Source organism: Pseudorca crassidens, chromosome X, assembly GCF_039906515.1.
Source record: "Pseudorca crassidens isolate mPseCra1 chromosome X, mPseCra1.hap1, whole genome shotgun sequence".
In the NCBI taxonomy this organism is placed as follows: domain Eukaryota; kingdom Metazoa; phylum Chordata; class Mammalia; order Artiodactyla; family Delphinidae; genus Pseudorca; species Pseudorca crassidens.
The window spans coordinates 15561988-15584300 of record NC_090317.1 but is presented as its reverse complement, the minus strand read 5'-3'; the positions used below and the strand labels follow the sequence as shown (position 1 = coordinate 15584300).

Below are 22313 nucleotides of genomic sequence, written 5' to 3'. Positions count from 1 at the left end.
CTCTAACATTTGAATAAGCAACCTCAAGAATTAGTGAGTAGTTAATACCTACACGTTTGTAGGAAGAGCCTAGATGACCCAGCTCTTTGAGATTTCATAATTAGGCAGCCAACATAGTGTCTGGTCCCTAGTAAGTGAGTGCTTAATGTCTGGTCCCTAGTAAGTGAGTGTCTGGTCCCTAGTAAGTGAGTGCTTAATGAATTGTAAAGGGCAATTCTGTATTGGGTAAGAGACTGGACAGGTGACCTTTAATGTTCCAACTTTAAGATTCTTTGAAACTGTAGGATAAGAATAGTACTCTTCAATTAAAAGAGATAGAGGGGGAATATATCATACAGTGTATCAAATCATGACCCATATGGGCAAAATATTATAAAACCTGAAATATTAGGATGGGAAAAGTGATCCTTTGAAACTTATGTGAAGTATATTAAAGGAGGTAAGTGTGGTATGGTTTTCTGAACACAGAACAAGGAATTTGGAAATTTGGTTTTTTGTCTCATCTCTGCTGGTTCCATTTTGGAAGTCAACCCTAAGTTCATCGAGATGAATCAGACTTCATTGTTTTTAAGCCTACTGGCCTATTTTACTTTAGCCAAGGTTGTTCCATCTGTCACAGCTGATGGCCAAAGGGAAAGAATAGTTAGAGAATGTACTGTGCCAAGCTTTTGACCATGGGTAGGTTAACTTGATCTCTCATAGGTTTAAATTTCCTCATCTGCAATAGGAGAGGCTGAATTAGGAGTTTTTAATATAGATACGGATGCATCAAACCCAATTTTTATTTTATTTTATTTTTTTAATATTTTTAATTTTTATTTGTTTATTATGAGTGATATTTAGCATTGTTTTACATGTTTATAAACTATCTGTATCTGTTCCCAGTTTTTATTGATGTGTATGTTTTTGGGCAAAGGCGTCCGTACATTTCATTAGATAAACAGACCCCAAAAGATGAAGAACACTGGTACTTTCCAACTCTGATTTATCTTAGTAAAAAGATATTCTTTTTAAATTAGTGGCTACGTTAAAAATTTTTGAAGATTTATTTCATAAGGTGTTGCAGACAGGAAATAAAAGAAGGATTAAAAGGATCAGGACATATTTATGAATAACGGGGTAAATAGAGCTACTAAGAGAGGCCAGGGAATACTAACCAAGAGCAACCGCCCATGTTTCTTTGTGTCTGTCACTTCTGATATCTGGGAACAGAATTTTAGGTTGATGGGCTGTGAGGTCTGACTCAGGATGGCTACTCATGTTGAAAGTCATTTGGGTAGAAAGGTAGTAAACATACAAAGTATGATACAGGAAGCTAATCTCATCAGCTATATGAAAATCACATTTAATGCTTATAATCACATCTCATATTCTCAGGCTCGGATAGAGTAAAAAAGCCAAGAAAATCACTTTCCAGAGCTGCATTTATTCTATACTGCCCATAGTAATAGCTTATGTATGCATGCAATAAAAGTTTAATCACAGTAAAGCTCATTTATTTGAGCCCCCTGAGAATGACTGTGTTAAAATTCATCTTTTTCAGAATTAGGCAATAGACGTGGTCATAGACGTGAGTTAGGCCTAATGGTTTTCTGGGTCTAGAGTCTTGTGTTTTCTTTCAGGTTCTGTACTTTGTTAACTTCCCTGATGGTTGCTATAACTGATCATCTCTTTTTCCTTAAAACACCCGCCGCATTTGGCTCTTGGGTAACCACTTTCATGGTTTTCTCCTGTTTTACTGGTTGCTCATCAGTCTTTTCATTTCTCCAACCTATTTTTTTTTCATTTTTGGCCTCACCACACAGCTTGTGGGATTTTAGTTCCCCGACTGAACCTGGGCCCTTGGCAGTGAGGGCATGGAGTCCTAACCGCTGGACAGCCAGGGAATTCCCTCATTTCTCCAACCTCTTAATGTCGGAGGGCCCCAGGACTCAGTCTTTGAGCTTTGCCTCTTCTTTATTTATACTCACACCTTGGCGATCTTACCCTGTCTCATCACATCAGATACCTCAATGATGCTTAGGTCTCTAGACTTGTATATCTGGCTGTTTACTTGACCCGTCCACTTGGATGTCTAGTAGGCATTTCCAACTTAACATGTTTCCAAAAGAACTTCTAATCTTCCCTTCAAATCTGCTTCTCCTGTTGTCTTCTGCATCTTAGTAAATGGCAACTACATCCTTCTAGTTGCTCAGGCATCGCCCTTGATTCCTCTTTATCATTCTTCACTTATACCCTATGTCTAGTCCAACCCTTTGGCAGATCATGGGCTTGAATTTTTTTTTTGGCTGCATCACGCGGCTTGCAGGATCCTAGTTCCCTGACCAGGGATCGAACCCGAGTCCACAGCAGTGAAAGCCCTGTGTCTTAACCACTGGACAGCCAGTGAATTCCCCATGTGGCTCTATTTTTAAAATATTTTCAGAATCCACCACTTCTCATCACCTTCACCACTATCAGCTGGTCCAAGACATGGTTATATCTCACATGGATTGTTGCAAAAACCTAGTTGGTCTCCTTGCTGCCAGACTTGTCTTCTCACAGTCTGTTCCCAGTACAGCATTCAGAGCATTCCTTTTTAAATTTCAACTCGTGTGAATCCTCTGCTCAGAGCCTTCCAGTGACTTCCCGTCTTAGAGTAAAAGTCAAAGTTCTGAAAATGGCTTGTAAGGCCTCATACAACCGATATATAAGGCCAGTGGTTAAAAATAGGGCTTCTACCTTGATTAGAGATCTTAGCACAATTTTTGCTGCATAATCTCTCATATGAAATGCAGAACTTTCCTGTACTGGGTTCAGGACCCATACTTAAACAGTGAACCTTGATACGCATTATCATGCAGTAATTTAATTTTTCTCTTTAATGTTAAGTTTTGATCTGTAGCATTAACAATTATTATTTCTCTAATTCATAGCTGTTTTAAATTGTATTTTCGCTTTAAGTAGAATGCATTCATCCTACAAACACGTATAATATAAGGGCACATTATGTACCAGACAGTAGGGTTACAGGAATGAATAAAAAGAGACACACAGCAATAACCTTTGCAATCGTGAGCGAGTGGTTTTATTGTGCATATACACGTACAGATAACAATCCCATAAGGGTTACATATTATTCTTTAGACAGAAGCCAAGGGGTAAACTGTATGTTGAGTAAATAATTCAAAATGGAAGCATCATGGTTTCTCCTTGTGATTTTCTATCACGCTTTATTCCTCTTTTACTTTTCAAGTGACAGAAGAGTCTCTATTTCTGACCAGGCATTTGCTGGCTTCACCAGTCCTGTCTAGTTTCAAACTTCTCTAGTTTTTGTTTTCCATCTTCTGGTTTTAGTAATCATTCTCTTTTTCAAACACAAAAGTTTCACACAGATTATATACTCAGTACCTTTCATCATTAAGCATGGCATTTTACACACAGTAGGCCCTCAAATCTCTGGGTGCTTATAAATATGATTTCTGCATCATCTATTTGATTTTCTAACTCGATAGCTAAGGTTACAAGATAGTTTTCTGTTTTAGTATATAGAAAGGGGGACGCAATAAAAGATGAAAAATAAAGCCATTTGCTAATAGAAGGATTTAAAAAAAATCTATCCACAGGCAAAGAGAAGGTTCTTAAGTATTGTGTTTTGGGCAGTATACTGAGTCTTATTTGTGTGTTAGGGACATTTAGAAACAAAAATATTTTAAATCGTAAAGAGTTTTAAATGCAGAATATAATGAAAGGCCTATTCTTTTTTCAGCCTTCTATTGTTAACGTGCCTGAAGAGCCATGAATCAGAAATTTACAATGTCAGTTTGGTATAAAAATTCCTTTCCCTTCCTTTTTCCCCTCTCTTTTATTAGCTATAAACATTCAGATGAAAACCACCTAACTTGTGATGGACCCCCTATGGAAATTCCTGGAGAATATACAGATAAGTTGAATGTAACCTACACTTACTCTGTGAAATTTGAAGTAAGTATTCCATGCCATCATCTTATTTTTTTCCCAAATCAAGTATATAAATATCATATATTTCATTAGTATTAAAACCTTAATTTGCGTCAATTTAAAGTTGTGTAACACAGCTTAGGAGCCCAAGAAAGTAGGTAAGTTCTTTATGTTAAAACTATTCAAAAGACAATAATTACAGGAATTGCTGTATTCAATCTACTACATTTCAGGTACCTTGCCCAGTACTTTACTTTCTCATACTTCATACTGAGGTTTGAATGAGGTACATGGGTAACCAGAGGGGTGCAGTGAGACCTTCAAGGAAGAATATCTTGTGGAAGAGACACAATCTATTGTAGTGAAAAGGGACGACATATTGGACATTTGGACTGACCTACAGTTCAAATTGGGGCTTGGCCACTTACTAAGCTGCATGAGCATAGGCAAGTCATGTGATCTCTGAGGCTTGAGTTCTTCTCATGTCATTTCATCCTCATTTTCAGAATATATAAAGCCCTTAGCATGACACAGAGTAGGTCCTCAACATATAACATTCATTATTATTTGTACATCTGGAATTTTTCCTTTTTTAAATAGCTATGTTTATAAAGATGGTATGTATTTTTGGTAAATAGATAGATAGGTAGATAGATTGACTGTTAACATTCTGGTGAACAATGTATCAGCTCTTCGAAGAGTTTTCTGTAAACTAGTTCTTCCATATTTTATTTATTTTAGCTTGGTATTTTAAAAGGTGTTATGTGCAAAAGGGATCTATGGTGAGGTTACTTTGGATAATGCTAGGTTAAACAAAGTTAAAACAATGGCTTTATGAGTATCCAGTATGTTAAAAAGCATTGTGAAGTTTCAAAAGATGATTGTAATATGCAGCATTTCATAGACCATGGCAAGAACTCATGGGGATATAATTTTCTGTAGAATATATAAGGAAAACACTGCATGTGGTGCTAAAATGTGTACATGTTTGTACAAATGGGATATTACATGTGCTATTTCCACTTAATGTGTATGTCATGGACATCTTTCCAGGTCAATAAATACAGAGTCACAGGCTTCTTTTTATTGACTACATAGTATATTTAACATACAGGCTGTAATTGACTTATTTAGTGCCATATTGATAAAAACAACCCAAATGTCTAATTTTTAATTAGTATAAACAATGCTTTAATGAGCATCCTTACTTTTTTTTGTTTTGTTTTGTTTTTGTTTTTGTTTTTTTTTTGCGGTACGCGGGCCTCTCACCGCTGCGGCCCCTCCCGCCGTGGAGCACAGGCTCTGGACGCGCAGGCCCAGCGGCCATGGCTCACGGGCCCAGCCACTCCGCGGCACATGGGATCCTCCCAGACCGGGGCATGAACCCCTGTCGCCTGCATCGGCAGGTGGACTCTCAACCACTGCGCCACCAGGGAAGCCCATCCTTACTTTTTTATTTATCTGACTATCTCCTAGACTAAAATTCCTAGAAGTAGGATTATTTAGGTAACAGGGTGTGCACATTTTGATAATACCTTACCAAATTCTTTTGCAGAAAAGTTGCTAGGCCTGAAGATCTGCTGTTTCCTCACACACTCAGCAATACTAGGTTTTTGTCAGTTTTAAAAATCTTGCTTCAGAATTTTAATTCTGTGAGTATAACAAAGGGAGGTAGATTCACACTAGGCACACTCCTAAGGATCCAATATATAAACCAGAACACCAATTTTGTAATTTATGCGAAGGAATATAAATGTCTAGTGGACCACACCATTCATGTCAGCTGGTTAGCCCATCTGCTTATAATAAAGATATGTGAGAAAGCAAATATAAATAGAATAGAATAAATAGAAAGTTTCTTGGTGAGTATAGGACCCCAGAGCAAAAATAAGAGAGTATTAGAAGATGATATTCAGGTGCACTTGTGCTATGCTTGCCCATGGACCAGATACCTGGTTCATATTCATGGGTCAGGTACTCTTAGCCTTGGACAGTATTAGAGGTGCTTCTCCAGAAGATGAACTTTGGAGCTTTCCTTTCATAGGGAAACCTTTTTATGACTATGTAGGTATATGTATTTCTCTTCATAGTTTTTAAAGGTTATGCATCATATTTTTGATTCAGCTTTCATTATACTTGATTTTATATAAGGCTTATTTCTTATGGCTTTAGATTTGATTTCCTGAGACAAAACCCTAATCACCTTATTTGGGATTAGGTCTCAAATCTCTTTGAACACTTACAAATTGTGCTTGGTCCGTGTCATTTCTATAGATGGTCTGACAGCCATTATAACACGATTCTTCCTAATCTCATTCTGAAAGCAATTCCAGTTTGGGGATGCCTTGCTTTTGTCCCTATGTATCACCTATAAAATGTTATCTCCATTTTATAAATGAGGATCCTGAAGCCCAGTGAGCTGAAGTAATTTTCTCTGGATCGTAGCTAGCAGGAGGTGGAAGTGATATTCAAACTCAGGTCTGTTTGGCCCCAAACTCATAGTTTTTCCACTATTCCATTCTGGCTTTCTATATTAAAGGTCTATTATATTTTCTGCCTACAGAGTTGCTGTAAAGAAAATGAGAAACGTTTATGTTAGAAATGTGTGTGTGTGTACTTTGAATCATCCAGCTAGAGGTCAGGCTTACTTGATCCTACATCCTGCAGTTTACCCAAAGTACAATTGGTGAAAACAGGCAATTTACTAGTCCAATAAGTATAGTCCAGTCTTCTAACCTCTGGATGAAACACAGAAGTGTAATCTGGGGAAAGGAATGAAATACACCCTGAAGAAATTAAAATAACCTTTCCCCAGTGATTGAGAAGAGTATTCTAAGTCTAAGCTATTATCAGAAGTTGATTGAAGAGCTGAAACCCTTATACATTTTTATCACTTATCAGTTGGCTATTAAAATTTTAAGTATAGGATGGTAACTAGACTTATGGTGGTGATCATTTTGAAATGTATAGAAATATTGAATCACTATGTTGTGTAACAAGAACTAACATAGAGTTGTAGGTCAATTATACTTCAAAAACAAACAAACAAACAAACTCATAGAAAAAGAGATCAGATTTGTGGTGACCAGAGGCAGGGGATGGGGGGAGGGGGGAATCACATGACGATGGTCAAAAGGTACTAGGGATGTAATGTACACCATGATAAATATAATTAACACTGTACGTTATATATGAAAGTTGTTGGGAGTAGATCCTAAGAGTTCTGATCACAAGGAAAACATATATTTTTTTTTCTTTAATTTTGTATCTATAGTATATGAGATGATGGATATTCACTAAACCTATTGTGGTCGTCATTTCATGATGTATGTAAGTCAAATCATTATGCTGTACACCTTAAACTTACACAGTGATGTATGTCAATTATATCTCAATTAAACTGGAAGAAAAAATAACAAAATAAAAAAATTTAAGTGTAGGAACGCTTATGTTTACAGTAAAAGCCAAGGGAAGGCACATCTAAATTGAAGTTTAGATTCATGCCAGGAGCCTGCATGGTATGGTGTTAGTGGTCTACCTGCCTGTCAGGAAGTAACTGTGGCAGTCAAAAGAGCTGAAGTGCAAGTTCAGATGCAGCTATACCAAATGGGGGTTTTGGGGAATTGCCTTATTTGAGGTTAGGTCTCAACTCCTTGTTCTTTAAGTTTCCTTAATCCTGGGAGGTATTCCAGAAGAGGAGCTTTTCCTTTCCCATTGAAACTCATTTAGGGTGCTTAGAAGGCTCTTGGCTTCCAGACGTGGTACAGTGGAAAGAACCAGACACACCCAAGGTTTGAATCCTGGTTTTGACATTTCCTAGCTGTGTGAACTTCGGTAGGTTACACTGAGCCTATATTTCCTGATCTGTAAAATTGGGCTAAAATAGTTACCTCACGTGACTGCTGTCAGGGATAAGTGAGCTAACATATAAAATATTTAGCTAGCCCGTAGTAGACACACAATGTTTCCTATCCCTTCTCTCAGATACAGGAGCACCTGATTTACTAATGTTTTATACAAGAGTAGCTCATGTATGCAGAGTGCACTTACACAGTGAGAACGCACCAAGCCACAATATTCTTTTTTTTTCTCTTTAATTTCTTTTAACCACAATATTCTTTACCTGAACACCAGAAAGTTGCTGTTATAGTTGTGGGGAGGGCTCCAGGAAGAGTGGTGATGGATATCTCTGATGGTGCTGTTTCTTTATTTTCTGTCTTGAGTTTAGGTTGAATTTTTTTTTTTTTTTTTTTTTTTTACCCAGTGATAATCGTACACGTCAACATTTCTCAAAGTGCATTCCCAAGAATACTAGTCAAATAAGTTTGGAAAATGCTACTTTCTACTGTCTCCTTTCTTAGCTTCACAAAGCACATTAATGTTTAAAAGTCTCCTAATAAAGAAACCTTTGACTGAGTCTAGCTCAGCATTTTATAATCGTCTTTGACTATGGAGTACCATTCTGGAGTAACATGTATATCCCGCTGCAGATTCCACATTGTGTACCCTAGGTGTACATGGTTGTTGTGTCTTATAGTAGCTTACAAAATCCTATTGAACTAGAAATTTTTATTTTTAATTTTTTTTAATTAGAAAAATTTTTATTGAAGTATAGTTGATTTACAATATCGTGTAAGTTTCAGGTGTACAGCACAGTGATTCAGTTATACATATGTACATATATATATATATATATATTCTTTTTTAGATTCTTTTCCCTTATAGATTCTTTTCCCTTACTGCATGATGGTGAGTATAGTTCCCTGTGCTATACAGTAGGTCCTTGTCAGTTATCTATTAAAAAGAAAAAAAAAAAATAACCTTCAGAAGGAACCATCCCTTGCCAACTCCTGGATTTTGGACTTCTAGCTTCTAGAACTGTGAGAGAATAAACTTCTGTTGTTTTAAGTAAAAAAAAAATTATAGTAGTTATTCATGTTCATTGTAGAAAATATAGAAAAATCACAAAATGTGAATAAAAGTCATTTAGAATACTACCACGTGCTGAGAACTACCATGAAAATTTTTGTGTATGTAATTAAGAGTGATAATTCGAAATCAGACAGCTGGGTGCGGGTTTTTTTCCTCTAGTTGCGGCAAGCGGGGGCTACTCTTCTTTGCAGTGTGCGGGCTTCTCACTGCGGTGGCTTCTCTTGTTGCGGAGCACAGGCTCTAGGTGCACGGGCTTCAGTAGTTGTGGCACGTGGGCTCAGTCGTTGTGGCTCACGGGCTCTAGAACGCAGGCTCAGTAGTTGTGGCACACGGGCTTAGTTGCTCCACTGCATGTGGGATCTTCCCCGAGCAGAGTTCGAACCCATATCCCCTGCACTGGCAAGCGGATTCTTAACCACTGTGCCACCAGGGAAGCCCGTATATAGTGTCTGTATAGCATTTTTTTGATAAAGAAATATCTTACATTCTTCTTTCTTGAACTAAGTCTTTGAAATCTGGTGTGTGTTTTACACTTAGAGCTGATCTCACTTAGGACCGACCACATTTCAAGTGCTGAATAGCCATGTGTGACTAGCTGCTGCCATCTTGGCAAAGATCTAGACCTCCACATTTTCAGGGACTGTCCCCTTTGGTCTGTGCTTCTACTTGTTTTTCACCTTCTGTTGCTTCTCACTCTCAATACAGAAAATCCCACCAGGTCCTGTGACATGGATTGATCCCAGGCACCTGGCTGGGTGAACTACAGTCTCTCACCCTCCTGCAGACTGCAGAAGCCTTCCACAAAGACAGTCTCGGGCTAGGGGAGGGGTAGGTGTGATCCTGACACAGGGATGGGGCGGGGCTGGGGGCCCTGGCTGGAGAAGCTGAACACGTCAAACGACTTACAGATGTCAGTGCCATACAGCAGCAATGGCGCCTGAGCCACCTGGGTTGCGATCTCCATCCTCCTGCGCCGCCTCTCCCACCTTAGTGCAGCCACCTGCAAACTGCTGTTAGGATGCAGAGCTTGTGGTCATCGGCCGAGTTGTTGGCCTGAGCCCCTGGTCAGGCAGCTACTGGCCACAGAAAGGTTCAGAGGCAAATATAGCAATTTTTAGTTATAAAAGTTTTGTCTTTTTGCTTTTTAATTGAACATCTTATGTACTTTATGTTTTCAGAAAATAATACATGTTCCCAAGTGGGTACAAAGTTTGGTGTTTATATAACAATTTTGTTCAGAAGTTATTGAAGGATGGGACCATAAAGATTAACATTTGAGTGAGGACCTTTTATTCATCCATTTATATAACAAATATTTATTGAGGGCCTATTATGTGCCTAGCATGGGAATTTTTATAAAGTACCTAGTTTAACTATTATTCACAATAGTCCTCTGAAGGCAGGTACTATTTTAAATCTCCATTTTATAGACTATAGAACTGAGACTCATAGAGATAAAGTTACTTGCCCAAGGTCACAAATGTAAAGGATTATAAGTCTAGATTAGCTTGACTACAGAATCCAGGCTTCTAACACAGTCTCTTTAATACATCGTGTGAGTTTAGAATGGGAAGGAGTTATGGTGGGTGAATTGACCAAGAAGACTTTATAAGAGAGAGGCCTTTAGCTAGTCCTTGAAGGATGCTGAGGATAATTTGGATAGAAGGGGTAGAAGTGTGCAAGGCATTCTGGGAAGGCCTATAAACTGAGTTAAAAGACCTGGCATTTAGGAACCTGGAGAGGAGCTAGAGGAAGGGCTTTTCAGGTAAGAATGTACATGGTGTATGTGGGGAACAGTGAATAGACTTGTCTGATTGAAACAAAACTTTTTTCATTTGTTTGTTCATTCAGCAACAGGCAGTAAATGCACTCCACGTGCCAGGTGTTAAGCCCTGGGGTATATAAAGGCCAAAAAGATTCAGTCTAGTACCCCAGACTTTAATTGTTTATATAGTATTGGTAGAAAGGTTAGAAAGATAGGTTTGGGCCAGATTTTGAATGGCTAAAGTATTTCTAGTCACCGTATTTTACTTTAGAAACTTAACTGTTTTTATACCACCAACCAAAGATTTTTTGGTTTAACTCTAATCACATTAATTTTAGCTATGTATCTACGTATGTGAGTTATATAAGCTTTAGTTGTGGGCTAGCTTGGGACCCTAGCCACATATATAGTTGTGGTTTTTTTTTTTTTGCAAAATGCATTCCTGATTTTCAGGCACCATAGACCAATAACTGAATAGAGAATCAGAGAATTTTGGTGCTGGTTTGCTTCAAACTCATACTGTGACCTTGAGCAAGTTCATTTTCCTTTCTGGACTTCAGTTTCTGCATAGTGAAATGAGGGAATGGAGCTGGATCAGTAGTTCTCAACCCTATCAGACCGATGTCCTCTTTTAATAACAAATGTTTTATCATTCTCCCTTTACTATTGTAAAATTATATTAATAGATACTAGATAATTAAACCTCACTTACACATAGTTTCAATAGGCATCAATATAGCACCCTAACTATAATATAAAGGAGAAGTAAAGATAAATTAGTTTTTAATAAAATAATGTATGTTTCAGTATATATTTCAGTCATTGTCAGATGCATGCACCTATGTGTATAATCATTGTAAACATGACATCTACGAATGCATATGGCTATGAGAATATTGTACATTGATGGCTCAAATATCACATCTTTCTAAAGGATGCCATGATTTTCTGAAATGTTGATCAATTTTGGTGAAGTTTCAAGCCAAACATAGTACCATTTTCCCTCAATTTACGTGGTAGTTGCATTGCTGAGGGAAAAATCAATGTATATTAAAACTATGTAAAAATACTTTATCTGTAAAATGAAGTTAGAATCTAGGCGCAGATAATCATAAGCAGTTTTTCACTCACATGAATGTTGGATGGGGCTTTTAGAAGTTCTTCTTAATTCTTTGTGTGGGTCTCCTGCTGCCAGGCAGGACGTCTGGCCTTCTATTCAATACTATGCTGCTAAATACCAGTAGCATCCTCACACCTTTTCATTATGCCCCCTAGAGGGTGCTGCTTCCCCTGTTGAAAACAGCTAGACTAAAAGAAGCTGTAGTTACCCGCCAGCTTGATTCTTTGATTCCCTGCCTGTATTTTTACCGAGTGAAACCCATCATGTGCTGTGTCCTGAATCAAGAATTCTCGTCTATATTTCTACATTTACTTCTTGTGACTTCATTATAAATAGCATTAAAGACCTGCTTACCTTGTATGCATTTATGACAATTGCTATGTCTTATAAAAGATTTTGAAACTCTGGGATGTAGAATAATTCATTAATTTTAAATGTATTAAAAAAATGGGTTCCACCATTTAGTTATCTTTTTGCATTTGTCATTTTGTCTCAAATGTACCTTAGGATTTTGAAACGATTGATTTTCTTATGGAGGAGCAGTATGTGTTGTGGACTGTTATTTCCAGCAGGTGGCAATGTTTGGTGCAAAAACTACTTGATTTAACAACTGCGGATTTTCTAGGCTCTCTTTGTATTTAAAAGCCAAACTTCATAGTGCATATTTGAAAGTTTCTCTCCTTTTTTTTACATTTTATTTTTCTTCCAGTTTTATTGAGATATAATAGATACACAGCACTGTATGAGTTTAAGGTGTACAGCGTAATGATTTGACTTATGTCATGAAATGATGACCACAGTAAGTTTAGTGAACATCCATCATCTCATATAGACGCAAAATTAAAGAAATAAAAAAACAATGCTTTTTCCTTGTGATGACAACTCTTGGGATTTACTCTCTTTAAAAGCTTTCATATATAACATACAGCAGTGTCGATTCTATTGATCATGTTGGACATTACATCCCTGGTACTTATTTATCTTATAACTGCAAGTTTGTACCTTTTGACTGCCTTCACGTAATTCTCCCTCTCCCCATTCTCCGCCTCTGGTAACCACAAATCTGATCTCTTTTTCTATGGGTTTATTTGTTTGTTTTTGAAGTATAATTGATCTACAACACTATGTTAGTTCCTGTTACACAACATAGTGATCCAATATTTCTATCCATTTTAAAATGATCACCATGATAAGTCTAGTTACCATCTGTCACCATACAAAGGTATTACATAATCATTGACTATGTTACTCACCCTGTACATTTCATACTCGTGATTCATTTATTTTGCAACTGGAAGTTTGTGCCTCTTAATTTCCCTCACTTATTTCACTCCTTTTTATTTATTTTATTTTTTGGCTGCATTGGGTCTTCGTTGCTGTGTGCGGGCTTTCTCTAGTTGCGGCGAGCGGGGGCTACTCTTTATTGTGGTGCTCGGGCTTCTCATTGCGGTGGCTTCTTCTCTTGTTGCGGAGCATGGGCTCTAGGTGCGTGGGCTTCAGTAGTTGTGGCACGTGGGCTCAGTACTTGCGGTACATGGGCTCAGCTGCTCCATGGCCTGTGGGATCTTCCCGGACCAGGACTCGAACCCATGTCCCCTGCATTGGCAGGTGGATTCTTTTTCTTTTAATTTTTAAATTTTATTAAACACATATATATTTTAAAAATTTTATTTATTTATTTGGCTGTGTTGGGTCTTCGTTGCTCCGTGTGGGCTTTCTCTGGTTGGCGGTGAGTGGGGGCTACTCTTCGTTGTGGTGTGCAGGCTTCTTATTGCGGTGGCTTCTCTTGTTGTGGAGCACAGGCTCTAGGCGCACGAGCTTCATTAGTTGTGGTGCATGGGCTCAGTAGTTGTGGCTTCTGGGCTCTAGAATGCAGGCTCAGTAGTTGTGGTGCATGGGCTTAGTTGCTTCGCAGCGTGTGGGATCTTCCCGGACCAGGACTCGAACCGTGTCCCCTGAATTGGCAGGCGGATTGTTAACTACTGTGCCACCAGGGAAGCCCCTTCACTCCTTTTTAAAAGGCTTAATATGAGTTTACTTGCTTAAGGTGATGGACAGTCTGGTGAAGAGATGCATGCAATTCAAATTTTGAAAAATTAAGTCATATTTTAGTATAGGAACAATATTTTAATAAAATGGCTAAGGTGAATCCTTTCATACAATGAGTATTTATCCCTGGATTTGTCAGTTCTATAAATTCAGAGTTTCTTATAGGTTTTAAAAAAATAGTTTATTTCAAAACAATTTCATACTACAGAAAAATTGCTAGAATAACACAAAGAACTCCCGTAGTTCTGTTAACCAGACATCCCAATTGTTAACACTTTACTTCATTTGCTCCATTGTTCACTCTTCTTTGTGTGTGTCCATTATCATTAGTCTTTCTGTGAATCTTTTGAGAGCTAGATGTTGTCTCATTACCCCTATACCCTCCAGAGTATCTTTCCCTAAAACAAGGTCACCCTCCTATATAACTAGCATACAACCGTGCAAACCAGGAATCAATATTGGCATTACATTACCATCTGATTCACATTCATCCATTCAGATTTCACCAGCTGGCCAACAATGTCACTTTTCTCCTTTCTGGTTCACTATCCTATCCAGGATTACATGTTATGTTTAGTTTTTGATCTCCTCCAAACTGGGCCAGTTCTTTAGTCTTTCCTTGTGTTTCATATTCTTGAAATTTAAAAAAAAAATTATTTATTGTTTATTTATTTATTTTTGGCTGTGTTGGATCTTCATTGCTGTGTGTGGGCTTTCTCTAGTTGTGGCGAAAGGAGGCTACTCATCGTTGCGGTGTGCGGGCTTCTCATTGTGGTGGCTTCTCTTGTTGCGGAGCACAGGCTCTAGGCGCACAGGCTTCAGTAGTTGTGGCACGAAGGCTCAGTAGTTGTGGCTCAAGGGCTCTAGAGCACAGGCTTCAGTAGCTGTGGCACGTGGAGTCAGTAGTTGTGGCTCACGGGCTCTAGAGCGTAGGCTCAGTAGCGTGGTGCACGGGCTTAGTTGCTCCACGGCATGTGGGATCTTCCCGGACCAGGGCTCGAACTCGTGTCCCCTGCATTGGCAGGCAGATTCTTAACCACTGCGCCACCAGGGAAGTCCCTCTTAAAATTTTTGAAGAGTACAGACCTTACAGTCTGTAGGATGACCATCAACCTGGGTCTGTCTGATGGTTCTTCATGACCAGGCTCAGGCCATGTATTCTCGACAGGAAGACCACAAAAGTGATAGCTCACATCAGTAGACACATAATGTCAACCTGACTTTTCATGGATAATGTTAACCATGATCACCAGGTCATCAGGTGTCAGCTAAAACCCATTGTTCAATTAAAACCCATCATTTCAGTTTTTTTTAAAGCAGTGTATATTGGCTTGCTTCATACCCACCCCCAAACTTCAGAAAAAACACTTAAAGATACCTAATTTTAAATAATAAGTCATTTCAAACATAACTTGGTAAACTTGTACCAGTGTTTTCCTTTTTCTAAGAGCATGCCATTAATCTAAGGGGTAATAATACTGCATTAATGGTTTAAATGTTTACTGGGGATTATCATTTAAGATCATTTATTGGGGATATTTTATAAGAAAGCTATTGAAAGGTTGAGTTTGACTGCACACCAGCAGAAACAGCTGGTGATTATATTTTCTTGTGTTTTGTTCTGTACTGAGCACTACAGTATTAAAACAACTTTTATAAATTCATTGCTAAAATATTTCAAAATGCTTAACATACAAAAATGTAAAATATTAAAATATTCTATAAGAAATAATGACTGAAATTGAATACTGTTTTCTAATTAAACAAAATACCCTAATAATAAACCTATTTGCAGGAGGTGGATTTTGTGTGTTGCAGTGATGCAAGTTGTCTTTTAGTTCAAATGTTGAGTTCAATTTAAATAATAATGTTGATAATACTTGTATGTGGTGAAGACTGCAAACCATATAGAAAATGTATAAGTAAAATTCTCCCTTCCTTTAGTACCCTCCCCCCAATTTCTAGTCTCTCGCTCCAAAAGTATAACCATTATTTTTTCTTCCAGAAAAATGTCTGCATCTACAAAATATGAATATAATTTTGTGGGGGGAATGGAATCTTGCTGTACATAACTTGTCTTACCATATACTTTTCACCTTTCTTTTTTCGCTTAATGCTATTTCATAGACATATTGTCACCTATAGATGCACATCATACCTTTTAATGGTTACGTAGTATTCCTTAGCATGGATTACCACAGTTTATTTATTCCCATTCTGATGGGAATTTTTGGTTGTTTCTACGTTTTTAAATTTACAAACAAAAGTACAGTGACATTACGTATACCTTTGTAAGCATGGTATGAAGTTGCAATTAAGATGAAAATGTGGTCTGGACAAAAGGAAATGAAGTATGGGGTGGATTTAGGGTTACAGAAAAATAGTAGCGAAAAGGTGCTATTTCTGGTGAACAGCAGTAAGCTAAAATTATTTTTTTCCTAGTCCCTTTCTGAAATGAGGTAGAAATATCAGTAAATAAAAAAATGATAAAAATATCAGGCTAGGTTGCATGATTCCATGAAGTTAGCAGTAAAGAAATAGAGAAAGTACAGGCACAATAACTTTCTGTCTGTTTTAGGATTATAACCAGTAAAAAGTCAGTTAAAGTTTGGTCATGTGATTTTGTATTTTTGTTTTTAGGAAAACAAACATATCAAGTGGGGTTCTAGATGGGATTATATTTTGGAGTCCATGTCTCATACCAGCATTCAGTGGTTTAGGTAAGCACTTTATGAAATAAAGAATAAGTAGCTTCCCGGTAGGAAATGTATACAAACACACACACACATACATACATATATGTATTTTAAAAATTATTTTGTCACCAGAGATGATCTTTTTTTCCTTTTAGTTTTATTGAGATATAATTGACATACGGTACTGTATGAGTTTAAAGTACTGTATGATTTGACTTACATTGATGACCACAGTAAGTTTAGTGAACATCTATCATCTCCTATAGATACAAAATTAAAGAAATAGAAAAAGATTTTTTCCTCGTGATGAAAACTCTTAGGATTTACTGTTTAACAACTTTCATACATAACGTACAGCAGTGTTAATTATATTAACCATGTTGTACATTATATCCCTAGTACTTCATCTTATAACTGCAAGTTTGTACCTTTTGACCACCTTCATCCAGTTCCCCCTCCCCCCACCCCCATCCAAGATGATCTTGAGTGACATTTTTTCTTCTCTGTGGCTAATTTCCCTTCTCCTTCCTCTCCCCCACATCTCCACATATGCAAAGAGAAAGAAAAAAGGAAAATCTGTTTTAAATATACTAATGTTTATGCTGAGGGGAAGGAGAAGGCTGAGATGTCCTAGAGATAAGATGTCTGCACGTAAAGAGTAGTCCATGCTGGGAAGTAGGCAGGATAGGGCTGTGGCAGTGGACACTGTGCAAAAGATGGAATGAAAACAGGAGAGACGCTTTCATTTGTGGGGTCAAAGTCTGAGCAAACTAGAGTGTAAGAGAAAGGAGTAACCAGCTGGGGTGGAGGAAAGTCAGGATGTCATGAAAGACTGGGAAGAGAGCAGAGAAAGATGAAAAGATTGAGAAACCAAAACATTGCAAGTGGTCAAGGCAGGTCATATAGACGAGAGGACTGTGTTGAGATAATGTCTGTGAGTGAAGGTGGATTCATTCTCCACATATTCTTTTTCATCCCTATTAGGGTGCCAAGCACTAGGAGAGGCTCTCAGACATGGCGGTGCATAAGGCCAACAGGCTTCTGCTCGCAGGAAGCTTATATTCTAGTGGATTCAGAGTGAAGGGACTTGATTCCTCAGGAATCAACAGGACAGACCACAGAGTTAGGAGTCCTTCATGACTGTGGAAGGAGTAGTTTCAACATGAAATCGAAGGATGGACCAACTGAGAACGTGATGATTGGGGCTGTCATAAAGCGCTGACAAGAGTAGGATCTTCAGTTAGTAACTTAGGAGACTGATCAGAGAAGCCGACGAGAAATAGGTGAACCTGTGTATGTAGTATTTTTTCCCCGTTATCCTCATATCCTATAATAAACCAGTTTTGGATGGAAGAAGACTATAAAGATAAAGATGAAAGTAAGGAAAGGTGTGATTCTATGAGTATGGTCTTCTGAGGTGACGATTTTCCTTATATGCCATTGCCTTTATTTTAAAAAAATTTTATTTTATTGAAGTATAGTTGATTTACAGTGCTATTGCCTTTAAAGTGAGAATAGCACCCCCTTCTCCTCCTGTTTCTATCCTTATTCTTCCTTCTCCTCTACCTCCTTCTCCTCCTCATTATTATTATCATATTGTAGCTTTTCTAGAAAATCTTCTGTTTGGGCAATAGTCCAGGTCCCATTTTGTCACACCACCCAGAACTCTCTTCAGATAAACTTTATTTACTTATTATTTCTTTAAAGATTTACTTATCATTTATTTTATTTATTATTGGCTGCATTGTGTCTTGGTTGTGGCACATGGGATCTTCATTGAGGCATGCAGGATCTTTTGTTGTGGTCTTCTGTCTAGTTGCGGCGTGCGGGTTTTCTCTTCTTTAGTTGTGGTGCATGGACTCCAGAGTGCGTAGGCTCTGTAGTTTGCGGCACACAGGCTCTCTAGTTGAGGCACACGAGCTCAGTAGTTGTGGTACGTGGGCTTAGTTGCTCCACGACATGTGGGATCTTAGTTCCCTGACCAGGGATGGAACCCACATCCCCTGCATTGTAAGGCGGATTCTTTACTGCTGGACCACCAGGGAAGTCCCTGGATAAAATTTATTTAAATGCTTTCTTTAAAGGGGTTGTGAAAGCGAAGGGCATCCAGATAGATTGTGGGGCTAATCTCTAGTAGTATTAATATTTATAATGTAACAATAAATGTACTTTAGTTTCTGTCTCAAGCTAATTTACTTATGACATTTAACAGATATTTTAGACATTATCTTAATGGCATTTTTCTAAAACAGTGCTGGCCTTTTCATAGATTCTGGTGAAACTTTTTTGATGTGTCTGGATTTGTCTGGGCAGTGGGATGGCAGAAGGTCTTGATTTTGATTTGGGCATAGATTTTAAGATTCAGTTTTGGAAACAGTATGTAAGAGATGGTAGGTAAGTGGTCCATGGGGTCTTTACCCCGAAGCTTGATAAAGACTTGATAGAGTTAAAAGCCTTAGTCCATCAGCTAAGAAGTCAGTCAGTCAGTCATCAATTCAACATTGATTCCTGAACTTCCATTCTCAGTGTCATGTTATGGAACTACGTCTGTGTTCCTGATCTTATTCATTTCCCCTTGTTTCTTTTTGGGAATGTACTCTTACAAAGTTCTAAAATAACCTTAAGAATAGTGTTGCTTCTACTGATTTATTTGTAATGCACATTTGTGATAGAGCTGTTTTTTTTTGTTTGTTTGTTTGTTTGTTTGTTTTCGGTACGCAGGCCTCTCACTGTTGTGGCCTCTCCCGCTGCGGAGCACAGGCTCCGGACGCGCAGGCTCAGCGGCCATGGCTCACGGGCCCAGCCGCTCCGTGGCATGTGGTATCTTCCCGGACCAGGGCACGAACCTGCGTCCCCTGCATCGGCAGGTGGACTCTCAACCACTGCGCCACCAGGGAAGCCCTGATAGAGTTTTGTTTAAAAAAAAAATTATTTATTTGTTTTTGGCTGCGTTGGGTCTTCGTTGCTGTTCGCGGGCTTTCTCTAGTTGCGGCGAGCAGGGGCTACTCTTTGTTGCGGTGCGCAGGCTTCTCATTGCGGTGGCTTCTCTTGTTGCGGAGCACGGGCTCTAGGCACACGGGCGTCAGTAGTTGTGACTCACGGGCTCTAGAGCACAGGCTCAGTAGTTGTGGTGCATGGGCTTAGTTGCTCCATGGCATGTGGGAATCTTCCCGGACCAGGGCTCGAACCCGTGTCTCCTGCATTGGCAGGTGGATTCTTAACCACTGCGCCACCAGGGAAGCCCCTTATGATAGAGCTTTAAGTTCATTTAATATATTGATGTATTCAGCCTTTGATCCACATTTAACCTTAGAAAACTGATCGACATAATGATAATTTGAATGTCTTTCTTTTACGTGTGCACACATTTTCTTTTTAGTATTCAAATAAGAAACTTGAGATTTAACTTCTCTTTTTCCTTCTTTATGTTTTCTAGTATTATGAATTCCATTGTTATTGCTGTCTTCTTATCTGGAATGGTGACTATGATCATATTAAGGACTCTCCATAAAAATATTATCAGATATAATTAGATGAGTTTTCCCGTAAGTAAAAATGCACATATTTGATTCAGCAAATATTTGAGTGCCTGCTTCGCCCAGTTCTCAATGTTATATTTCTACTTAGAGTATAACACCTTGAATACAATGCATTTTGATGTCTAGTAATTTTGCATATTATGCTGAATCAAAGTACAGAGTGTTGTGTTGATTCTTAAAAAGTAAGGTAAGTTTATTAGAGAGTTATTTGCTATCAACTCTTTGGTTATATTCCTTTTCATGTTTCTGACCTTTCAAAATATCATTATTTAAGATTTTCATTAATTTGCAGCATGAGATAAGTATACGAAACACTGCAAAATACTACAATTTAGGGTAAATTTAGTTTTATCGATTTATACTGTTTTGACTCTTGTAATCATTTGTGTATTGATGAACGTTTGATTTCTATAGAATTGGTTGAATCTTTTTTTAAAATTTTATTTATTTATTTTTGGCTGCGTTGGTCTTTGTTGCAGTGCGCAGGCTTCTCACTGTGGTGGCTTCTCTTGTTGTGAAGCACGGGCTCTAGGCACGCAGGCTCAGTAGTTGTGGCGCACGGGCTTAGTTGCTCCGCAGCATGTGGGATCTTCCCGGACCAGGCATTGAACCCTTGTCCCCTGCATTGACAGGCGGATTCTTAACCACTGTGCCACCAGGAAGTCCCTTGGTTGAATCTTTTATGTATGTTAAATCGTGTTGCTTTCTTCATGAAAATCAAGCTAGTTGTGTCCTTTATATAATTAACACACTCCCTCCAATGCAAAACTTAAGGTAAGGGAATAGCTCATTTGTATGGCAGAGTCACATACCTGCCAGAGACCTACTGTATCCAAAATGAGCCATTGGTTTCCAGCTAGTCTGTCTCTAGAGGAAAATTCATTTTTCTCTAACTTTCAGAGCTCTTGTAACTTTCTGTCCTAGTAACTCCCGTGTTTATTAAAGACTTTCTCATATGCAGGAAGATGCCCAGAAGGAATTTGGTTGGAAGCTGGTTCATGGGGATGTATTCAGACCTAAAAGGAGTGGAATGTTGCTGTCAGTTTTCCTGGGTCAAGAACACAAGTTTTGATTATGACATTTATTACTTTATGTGAGTAATCTCAGATCAATATGTGTCTTCTTCAACATTCTTAGTGAGCTGCTAACATATGTTAAACTTTGATTCATGTGTACAAAAGAACTTTGAGAATTCTACCCTAAAGTTTAAGGAAATGTGTGTTTTATAGTACTTATATTTCTTTCTTCTCAAATTAAGGATATGAGTCTGAATATGTTCCTATATCAAGGAACTTTCATAGCTTCTTCAGTTTTGAGTAATTTATTGTAATGTCCAATACACTTGTTCCTTGCTTTGCAAGGTAGATGCGTTCTTGAAAATCAGCATGTGGGTAGAATCATATTTTAAATGAACTCAGGGAGTTATAATTCAAAGACTAGCATTTTGCAATGCTACGGCAAGCCTGAGTGCTGGTCTTTAAATGTATAAGCGCAATGACATCGTTAGTAGGCTGACAGTGGCTGAGGAACTCTGGCTGTCTTCATTTAGCAACTAAAAATGGAGTTTGTCAGTTTTTGATAACCAGAGTGCTGATTTTCACAAACAAAGCTGCTGTAAATAAATGGCTTATTAGCTGTTTCAGATGTCAGTGATAATTTCAAGATTTAGCTCTTAAGGTTATATTTTCCTGAGACCAAGTCTCCCTTTGATTTTTTCCCCCTTACCTTGAATAAAAGGAAACAGAAGGAAATTTTTGTGGGAAAAATGATTTGCTGTTTATGCAGTGACTACTGGAGTAGGGAAGGGGAAGATCTTTTGTTTAATTTTGATTTAAACAGTGAGATTAAAGGCTAAATTGAAAACATATCATTTGCCTTGTATGGAAAATCAGACTTTTTCATTAAGAAAAAATTGTCAAAAAAATTAGCTAAGAGAATAACATCAGAGAATTTCCTTGTATGCTGTTTCATAAAAATATCTTCATAAGGTTGTCTTTATTATAAAGTCCTATGTGCTTTTGAGGCCATTATTGTCACTGGTTTGATATTTCTCTTTTGTGCCTTTAGTTCTGGCCTGTCTTGGTTTCCTTTCCCCTGCCAATCGAGGTGCTTTAATGACCAGTGCTATTCTGTTATGGGTCCTTCTGGGAACCTCTGCTGGATACGTATCTGCTAAGATGTATATGAGTAAGCATTGCAACTGTTATTATTCCAGTAAGTTGGTGTGTTAAATGTAGAAATTAAAAAGCTGTAAAATTAAAAATTCAGAAATT

The 22313-nt window shown here is 38.0% G+C and overlaps 1 pseudogene; it reads left to right on the top strand.

The window, feature by feature from the left end:
• Window positions 1-22313, top strand: part of LOC137217195 (transmembrane 9 superfamily member 2-like) — a 102393-nt pseudogene that overhangs the window by 30150 nt on the left and 49930 nt on the right.